Source organism: Lolium perenne, chromosome 3, assembly GCF_019359855.2.
Source record: "Lolium perenne isolate Kyuss_39 chromosome 3, Kyuss_2.0, whole genome shotgun sequence".
In the NCBI taxonomy this organism is placed as follows: Eukaryota; Viridiplantae; Streptophyta; class Magnoliopsida; order Poales; family Poaceae; genus Lolium; species Lolium perenne.
In genome coordinates this window covers 133155615-133163854 of record NC_067246.2, presented here as the reverse complement: position 1 = coordinate 133163854, position 8240 = coordinate 133155615, and the positions used below count along the sequence as shown (strand labels likewise).

Here is an 8240-nt window from a genome sequence, read left to right as displayed (position 1 = left end):
TGGGAGCAGCCCCACCTCTCGTCGTCCACACCATCACCGCCATCGCGCGAAGCAGCACCGCCGATGGTCGTTCTCAGGTAGACGGCATCTCCTTCCTTTGGCTCTTCTCTGTATCTCTTGTCTCACTTCCTCCTTTCTCTCCCCTAAGCAGACGAGCGCGGGAGCGGCCCCGCCGATGGGTTGTGAGAACGGGCCGACCGCGCGGGGGTGGCGCCGCTGGTGGAGCGCCGGCCGCCTAGACGCAGTCACCATCGCCGGTAGCGCTCCCCACCTCCATCGCCGCGGGGGCTGTATTCCTCGGCGCAGGGAAGATGATGGCCGGCGCTAGAGTTTGGGCTCGGCCACTGGAGCAGGGAGAGGCAAATGGAAACATCTCGCCATGGACGAGGAGGCGGAGCGCCGTCAACGATCCTAGACTCCGGTTACCAACAGCATGACGGCCTGCTGCCCTGGCCTCTTCTTCGATCTGCAGGTTCCTCCTCATCCTCTTTCTCTCTCTCATCTGCAGTATTCATCAATCCATGCCCGTCAGATCCATTGGCATGGACTGGCCAGGTATGGATGCATCCAGATCTGAAGGAAGGCTTCCTTTTTATTGTGTTCACTTCATAATCTGGTGGCAGGTTTGGCAAGGAGGATGTCGTTGGGGTCGTTTTTCCAAGAAGTGGAGTTCCCTTCCTCGCTCCACATATTTGGATTTTGTTCCAGAACTGCTACATTAAGATTTGGGGTCACTGAAATGTTTACTGGTGGTTTATTTTTGACATTGGGAGCCTTCTATGTACAGGTACATCCATTGTTTATTTCATGTATGTTTGCTTATGTTATTTGTTTTCCATTCAAATTTATGCAGTGTAGTCACCTAAATATGGTTGCCTAAAACTTATCTTGCATATTGTGTAGAAAATGGATTAATACAGTTTCATTGTTGTTTGTGGTGCAGGTTTATCTGAACAAGGACTGGTACTCTCTAGAAGATGTATGTAATGCTTATGCTTGGTTTCCTACTAAATAATTTATGATTGGCCGTGATGGATCCTGAATTCACCATTGATTGGTGCATCCCACGTGGAATATAGTCATGCTTTCTTGGGATCTGTAGTTCTTGTGCCAGCACAGCGGCTTCATTTCGTCCCTGCTGTCATTGGTATGGTCTGGATTTCATGGGTTTTTCTCTTACCTTTTGAGGTTGCTTATCTGAATATCTATCCGGTAAAGATGATGCATGACGAGTGACATAGGCGCTGGAGGAGGTGGCCGAAGACGGGAGCAGTGCATCCCGCTGTCGCGAGTAGCGGCTGGTTGGAGCTCCGCCCGCCCCGCTTTCTACCGAATTAACGTTAGCAGTTCAAGCCACCACTGTCACCTCTGCTCTGCCGGCCAGCTCCAGGAGGAGGGACGGGTGGCCATCGTGATCCCAGGTTCATCTCTCATTCTCAGTTTCTGTACCTTTTTTTGTGGGTAAATACATGGGAAAAAAACATATTCTTTGACGTAGGGGAGCTCGATGTCATGCCCGGCGGCCGAGCGGCAAGGAAAAACTGCATCTGCTGATAATGGTGGTGCTACCTTGAGGATTCAGGTTCTCCTCTCTCTTATCTGATCCATTTTTTGTGCTGTACGTGTGAGCAAAAGAAATATCAATCATAATTGGTTTTGCAAATCAAGACACCAATATTTGCATTTTTTCAGTATTTCATGTCCTGCAGATTAGTTAGCAAAATGATCTTCGTGGCTTATGGTGGTTCAGCTTGGTACTTTTTTTTAAAGAGAACGATGAAGATTTCTTGCTACTGTATTCAGGAAGAGAGTATATGGTGCAACAGATTTAGTTGCTGGTGTAAAAATCTTGATGTTAACATTCCCGTGTAGGAATTCATCCCAACTTTTGGGTCTTCCGTTTATCAGCAGTTTACACACATATCATTCTTCAATGACATATGTTTAGTTGACTTTTCTAGCATGCCCACTTTGCAATCAAAGTTTTTCTTCGGTCTGCATTTTGCCAATATAATTTAAACCTGCATGTTCTATACTTTTCAGAGGTGGAGAAAACAAAAAGAGATGGTGTATAGCAGGTGTGTAAAAAGAGATGTTCTATACACCATGGTTCTTTTTCTATTGTCAATTGTATATATTCTATACAACATGGTTCACCTGAATCAATTTTCCATGAATTTTGTATTTATATTTTTCTGATGTATCATACAATATTATAGCTATAAAAATAACAGTTTCAGAGATTATTCATTTCCAATCAAAGCGAAGCAGTTATGAGGTTGCTACCTATTTTGTTTGGATATTCAGCTTCGATTTTAAGAATGTTAACATGCATTTTGATAAGCTGCACATTTCTTATGTCCTTTTGTGATGCAAACATAAGTTTTGAAATTCATTCCTTTTCATAGGATGTTGAGGACAACATTTTGCGGCGCCTGGTCTAAGGTTTTAGGATAGGAAGGTCAAACGCACTTGCCTTTCTACTGCAGACCTAGGTATGTGTTCTGCAGTATAATTTTCTTCTCTTATTAATTATTTGACGAACACTAGCTGTGCATAAGTGTGCAATGTTATTAACCAATTAGACTTTTTGTACTCTGTGATTATAAGCTTTTTCATAGATCTGACTTTCACATCTACACTTCTTCCTTTTACTTAAATGGGTTCTCTCTCTGCAATTGGTATGTACTGCTATGTATGATTGCAAACCTGACATAATTGTATGATTGCAAACCTGACATAATTTAAGCTTTCTCTTAATATTTCCATCCACTAGATTTGCTTCCATTCTCGGTTATATTGGACGATTTAGATTCAGTGATGCTTACTTTTGCTGCATATACTCCAAACTAAGCACGAGCTGTACTGTCTTTGATGCTTTATTTATGCATTTAGGTTCGCTATGTCTTTGATGCTTTATACATTTTACCTTACGTCCATGCGTCATAATTTGTTATGTGCTATCTACCTATGCCTTAGCTTCACTATATCAATGCTGCAAACCCCAGGTGAATATCTCTAATTGATTTATTCATATAAATCTAAAATGTGACAATCGGATTTATTTTCACATGATAATTCTAGAGATTTTGATTTTTTTGTTTTCTTTGTACTGACGAAAGAACTCTGATTTTCATAGGTCAAAGCACATTCTCAGGCCTGAACAACCAAGGGTTTCGTACTTCGAGTCCATGCCTACCGGTTCGGCCAGCGTCATGCCTTGGGTTGGTTCCTTATTTTGTCCAGTTTCATTAGAATTTTTTGCCATACTTTACGCGGCGACATCTGAGTTCTAGCATCGATCTGCTTCTTCCACTGCTGGAAGAGAGATGGGACGACTTGTAGGTTTATTTCCACTAGCTAAACTGCTGTTTCTCTGTTTTTTCAGAATGATTAACACTGGTGTTTGTTTTCTGCGGCTGATTTGATCATGTAGTCCATGCTTTCAAAATAATGGGAAAATCGTTTTGCTTATTATCCGCGTAGATATTGAATATCCTGCTGAAATAACAATATAAACTCCTGAGGCTAAGACAGGAAAATCATCGCTAGAAAAAAAATGAGTACAGTTAGCGCCATCTTTGAGAGTCTTTGACTTCATTCACATCTTTATATCTCTGATTTGGTTTTCTATGTGTAGGTAAATTTTAGAGCACGGGTTTCTTATGGTTGTGTATATAGGTTGCATGTGTGTTAGGTACTTAGGTCTTTTAACAAGTTGGAAAGTATGAGAAATACAAATGGGCAATATATAATTCCTCGGTAACCTGTGTGGTACAACACCAGAGGCCTCTGTTAAAAATGGGTTTGATATATACGCTTAGATGTGTGGACAACCTCTGTTTTAGCAAGTGTACCCAGATATTATTTCACTGACTGATTCCTATCTGTCAAATTATTGACATCAATTGTCTCACTCCATAGTTTTACCCTCTTCTAACCATGTCCTCTCGGCACCTTTGCTGATTTATCCTTTATTTTCAGGTCAGGATCCCTCTTGCATAACAAAATGTGTACCTACATACTTGCACACTTCTCCGGCACTGCCATGTGTTGTTAAACCCCCTGCACCTAGGTGCATTTTACAGGCTGCATATTCATGTGTTGAATTCTGTGTTTGAAGAATTCCTTTCAGTAGGTCTGAATACCCTCTGCCATTTTCTGCAGATTTAAGCAATGTTACTGGTTCATCTGTCAAGAAATCCTTGTTCCAGGACTCGCCTCCTCGTGTTCAGGCTGAAGCTGTGCTAGCCAACTCAGGTTGTGTCGGACCAGGTACCTGCCTGCATGCTAACCATCTGTCATTATGTTTCCTGTTGGAGTCTTTCTTATCTACATCTACATCTACATCTACACTACTTAAAAAGGATCTGTTATGGAGAGTTGGGGTGTTTTTAGGCAACGAGTAATTTAGTTTATTGGCTTATGCCAATGAGTTCTTGCATCTCAAGTTAATTAGTCAGTGATGATCAACAAAGAAATAGACAGATGTGCAAACCTGCAACGATAAATAGATTATACTTTAATTCTTTTAGTCTAGCTTGTACCTCAAATATTTTGACTGGTTGTCTCTGTTGCAGGACCACGTGGTGCTCTTCTGTGTGGTAATGATTCATCTACATCTACACTACTTAAAAAGGATCTGTTATGGAGAGTTGGGGTGTTTTTAGGCAACGAGTAATTTAGTTTATTGGCTTATGCCAATGAGTTCTTGCATCTCAAGTTAATTAGTCAGTGATGATCAACAAAGAAATAGACAGATGTGCAAACCTGCAACGATAAATAGATTATACTTTAATTCTTTTAGTCTAGCTTGTACCTCAAATATTTTGACTGGTTGTCTCTGTTGCAGGACCACGTGGTGCTCTTCTGTGTGGTAATGATTTGACACATCATTAACAGCCTTTGCAGTTGTAGAGACATCTTCAAGACCAATGATTAAAAATAGCGATGCAACACCATCTACCCAAGGTAAGATGGTATAGAGATCGTTCCTTTGAGTTCTAGATTGTACTTTCCCTTCATCATCCAATTCGATAGCTCCAACACGTGCAAGAAATTGTTGATTAGAATGCCCTATCATAGCGTTAACTTTACCTTCATCTGGTTCAGTTTTCTTGTCACTGACACTCAGCCCAAGAAGCAACTCAGTTGCACCATATTTTGAAGGCCGAGAGCTCCGCTGAATTTCAGAACCATCAGGAATGAAGGGAGGTTCATTGCTATGATTTTGCTCTATTGTTATTTAAAATGTTATCTGTTATTTTTCAAGTAAATAATTAGTATCTGATATGCTAATTAGTATCTGATATGCTATTAGTGCTGAGAATATTCAAGGAAATACCTTTTTTAGCATCTTTCTCTAGGATAATTAGTATTACATGGCATAGGTCATAAAAGGAAATGACATAAGTTATTTTTCTTTCTGGGGTCAATTTTTAACTGACTAAGCTATTCTATGTTGTTATTTTCTTATACATAAGTCTCACGTCTGTCATGAAAAACACAAACTTTTTGTGATAGTAAAAATGAGATTGCAGGCTTGAATTTTGCTGGTACCACGATATTATGTGATTTACTATGGGCATCTGGGTACCTGCTCTCATACTAACCCGTATGACCTTCTTGTATGTTTTGTAGAGTCGTATGATTTAGAATGTTAGTACATTTTTAATTGGGGAGTGCTTTTCAATACTGATTTTCCAAAGTATATACCATAGAACCTACAATATTGGCAGTTAGTATACATTCAGAAAGTATCATCACATAGGTTTATACACTTCCTTTTGCAGAGCTATGGAATTTTAATTGGTTACCTAGACTAAAGGTCTACTGTACAAATTTATCCGTGAAGTATGCTTTCAGAAATTAGCATCACATAGTAGTGTAAATAAGTGATTAATTTATAGAATAAATTCTGGGTATGTCAAAATGCAAGTTCTACGAGGAAAGGGATAATTACATGATGTCATCTGAATGTTCAGTACCTCGTTTTACAAGTTCAGTCTTGGAAATTTATACACTTAACTAATATTTTGGGACTACCTTCTACAACATAAACCCCAGATTTTGCTTATTTTGGTAGGTATCTTATCCACGAAAGAAAAGTATATACCTACCTTATGAAATTTAGAGCAGATTCATACTATGTGCAGTTTGATTTACCTACCTAAGGTTATAGAACAGATTCATTACTCTTTTGCTTTCTCCAGGCAGTGAATCAGTTGCGGCGTCATTTCAAATCATATCGGAATGTGACAAAAATACCTGAGGTGAGAGAGAACTCAAGAACATCATGAAAATCCTCAAATCTCATTTGATTGGATGTTATATATATATGCATGGACAATCATCATCATTTGATTGGATATTACATATACTAGCAAAGAAAAGCGCGGCGTGCCAATCGTGGGATATGTCTAGCTTTTTATGTGCTGATGGTAATCATTGGCTCCTGCTTGTGTGTTCAATTGTGGATCTTCTCTCTGTTTGGAGAGATTCTCCATGGATTCTTTGTGTTTGCCTGTTGGTTTCCCAAACAGTTCTTACTGTGAATGCATGGTTTCCTTCAATTAGGTAAATTCATTTCGTGTTAGTGCAATGGCTATTGATGGTTTTAAGTAATCCCAATAGCTATTGATGGTTTTAAGATAATCTCGGTATACAAGTTCTACGGTAATTTATTATCTTCTCTTTATTGTCAAATTGCTTCTCCGATTACAATACTCTATTGTATCAAACATGAGCTAATCTTCTTCTCTTACCGTTTCTTTGATTTGGCTCGCCTTTAACTGTTGGTTGATTATCTTTTCATTTGCAGTGGTGCTAAGTTTTGCTGGTGCAAGTACCTGTGAAATCTACGTTTTTTCTATAGTGTCGGGCCTCTAAAAACCATGCCACGACAACGCCCATAAGCAGCGTATGTAGATGTTGCTTTCGTACTCTTGGCAGAACCATCGAGTGTTAGTTAGTATAATAATATTATTCTATGTCCCTTATTGTATATAAACGTTTGCTACTTTGTTCATGATTTTGTGTGTTATCCTAATTTGATATTATAAACTTCTTTTTGTAAAATCAAAGAAACATATTACCATTTTCCAACTTATTTTATCATCATTATATAAAATGTAAATCATTGCGAATTTCACGGGATCGTGCGCCAAGGCGCACATCTAAATCTAGTTTGAGAAATAGATGCATCCGAGCGGACATATCGCATGCCCTCCCGTGTCCGCCCGTGCGAAATGAGGACTCGCATGGTAGCGGCCCAACGACCTTCTTCCTCAAGCGATTAATGGAAGTAGTCTGAATCTAAAGCTACCCGCGCCGCCTGATGCATGCGCTCCTGCTCTGGCTGCGTCGCCCGACGCATGCCTTCATCAATGCCGACGTTTCGGCCTACGCGCTGACACCCAATGCCCCTGTCATTTTTAACCAAGCAAGCGACGACCATTTTCTTCCACAACATCTTCTTTCATTCCCCACCACTACCACCACATGCATCTCACCGGCAATGGCTAGCGGCATAGGCTCGAGCAGAGGGCGTCTAAGATCACTACAACATGACAGAGCTTTGGTAACACAGTCTTGTGTTACTAAAGGTCCAAAATAGTGTTACTGGGCCAGTTAGTAACATATTTTGGAATGTGTTCCATTAGGCCGTGTTACTAAGTGGTGTACCTAGTCACGCGTAATAACTGTTACCATATGTTAAAAACAGTGTTACAATCTATATAGTAGTAACATGCATATTATGTGTTACCAGAGACATTGGTAACACATTTGTGCAACTATAGTAACACCAGCAGTAACATCCTTTCGTAGGCGTAGAATATTGTTGGAACATATTTTTACACTCATAGTAACATAATTAGGAACACCTTCTTTGTCAAACTAGTAACATAATATATAAATATTGTAACATTATTATTTATAGTTGTCAACTACCCTAGTAACACATTATAATGTATTATTAGAGTTATTAAATACACAATTAGGTGCCCAATTTATGAAATGGAAATTTATTAATAAAATCATTGCACATGCTCAGTTAATTAATTGTTTTTTCTTGATACATTTTGCCACTGAAATACGAGATATGAGAGAAATTGAAGCCCATCACATCCACAAATTGAATATATTAATATATTTATTACAAATATACAAGACAACCAATATATTAATGGGTTCTCCATATGTCGAAATACAAGACGCAGCCTTAGAAGGACAAAAAAAAG

The 8240-nt window shown here is 39.4% G+C and overlaps 1 long non-coding RNA gene across 4 annotated transcripts; it reads left to right on the top strand.

The window, feature by feature from the left end:
* The first annotated feature begins 943 nt into the window (after positions 1 to 943).
* On the top strand, positions 944 to 6408 carry LOC127342485 (uncharacterized). Of its 4 annotated transcripts, XR_011754117.1 has the most exons (10): positions 944 to 1147; positions 1219 to 1421; positions 1499 to 1582; positions 2044 to 2078; positions 2409 to 2495; positions 3140 to 3224; positions 3985 to 4075; positions 4168 to 4275; positions 4853 to 4971; positions 5113 to 6408. It is a non-coding gene; the product is annotated as an uncharacterized lncRNA (long non-coding RNA). The 4 variants fall into 4 exon arrangements; XR_011754118.1 differs by having other exon boundaries at positions 1242 to 1421; positions 4853 to 6408; XR_011754116.1 differs by having other exon boundaries at positions 1504 to 1582; positions 4853 to 6408.
* Positions 6409 to 8240: the final 1832 nt, after the last annotated feature.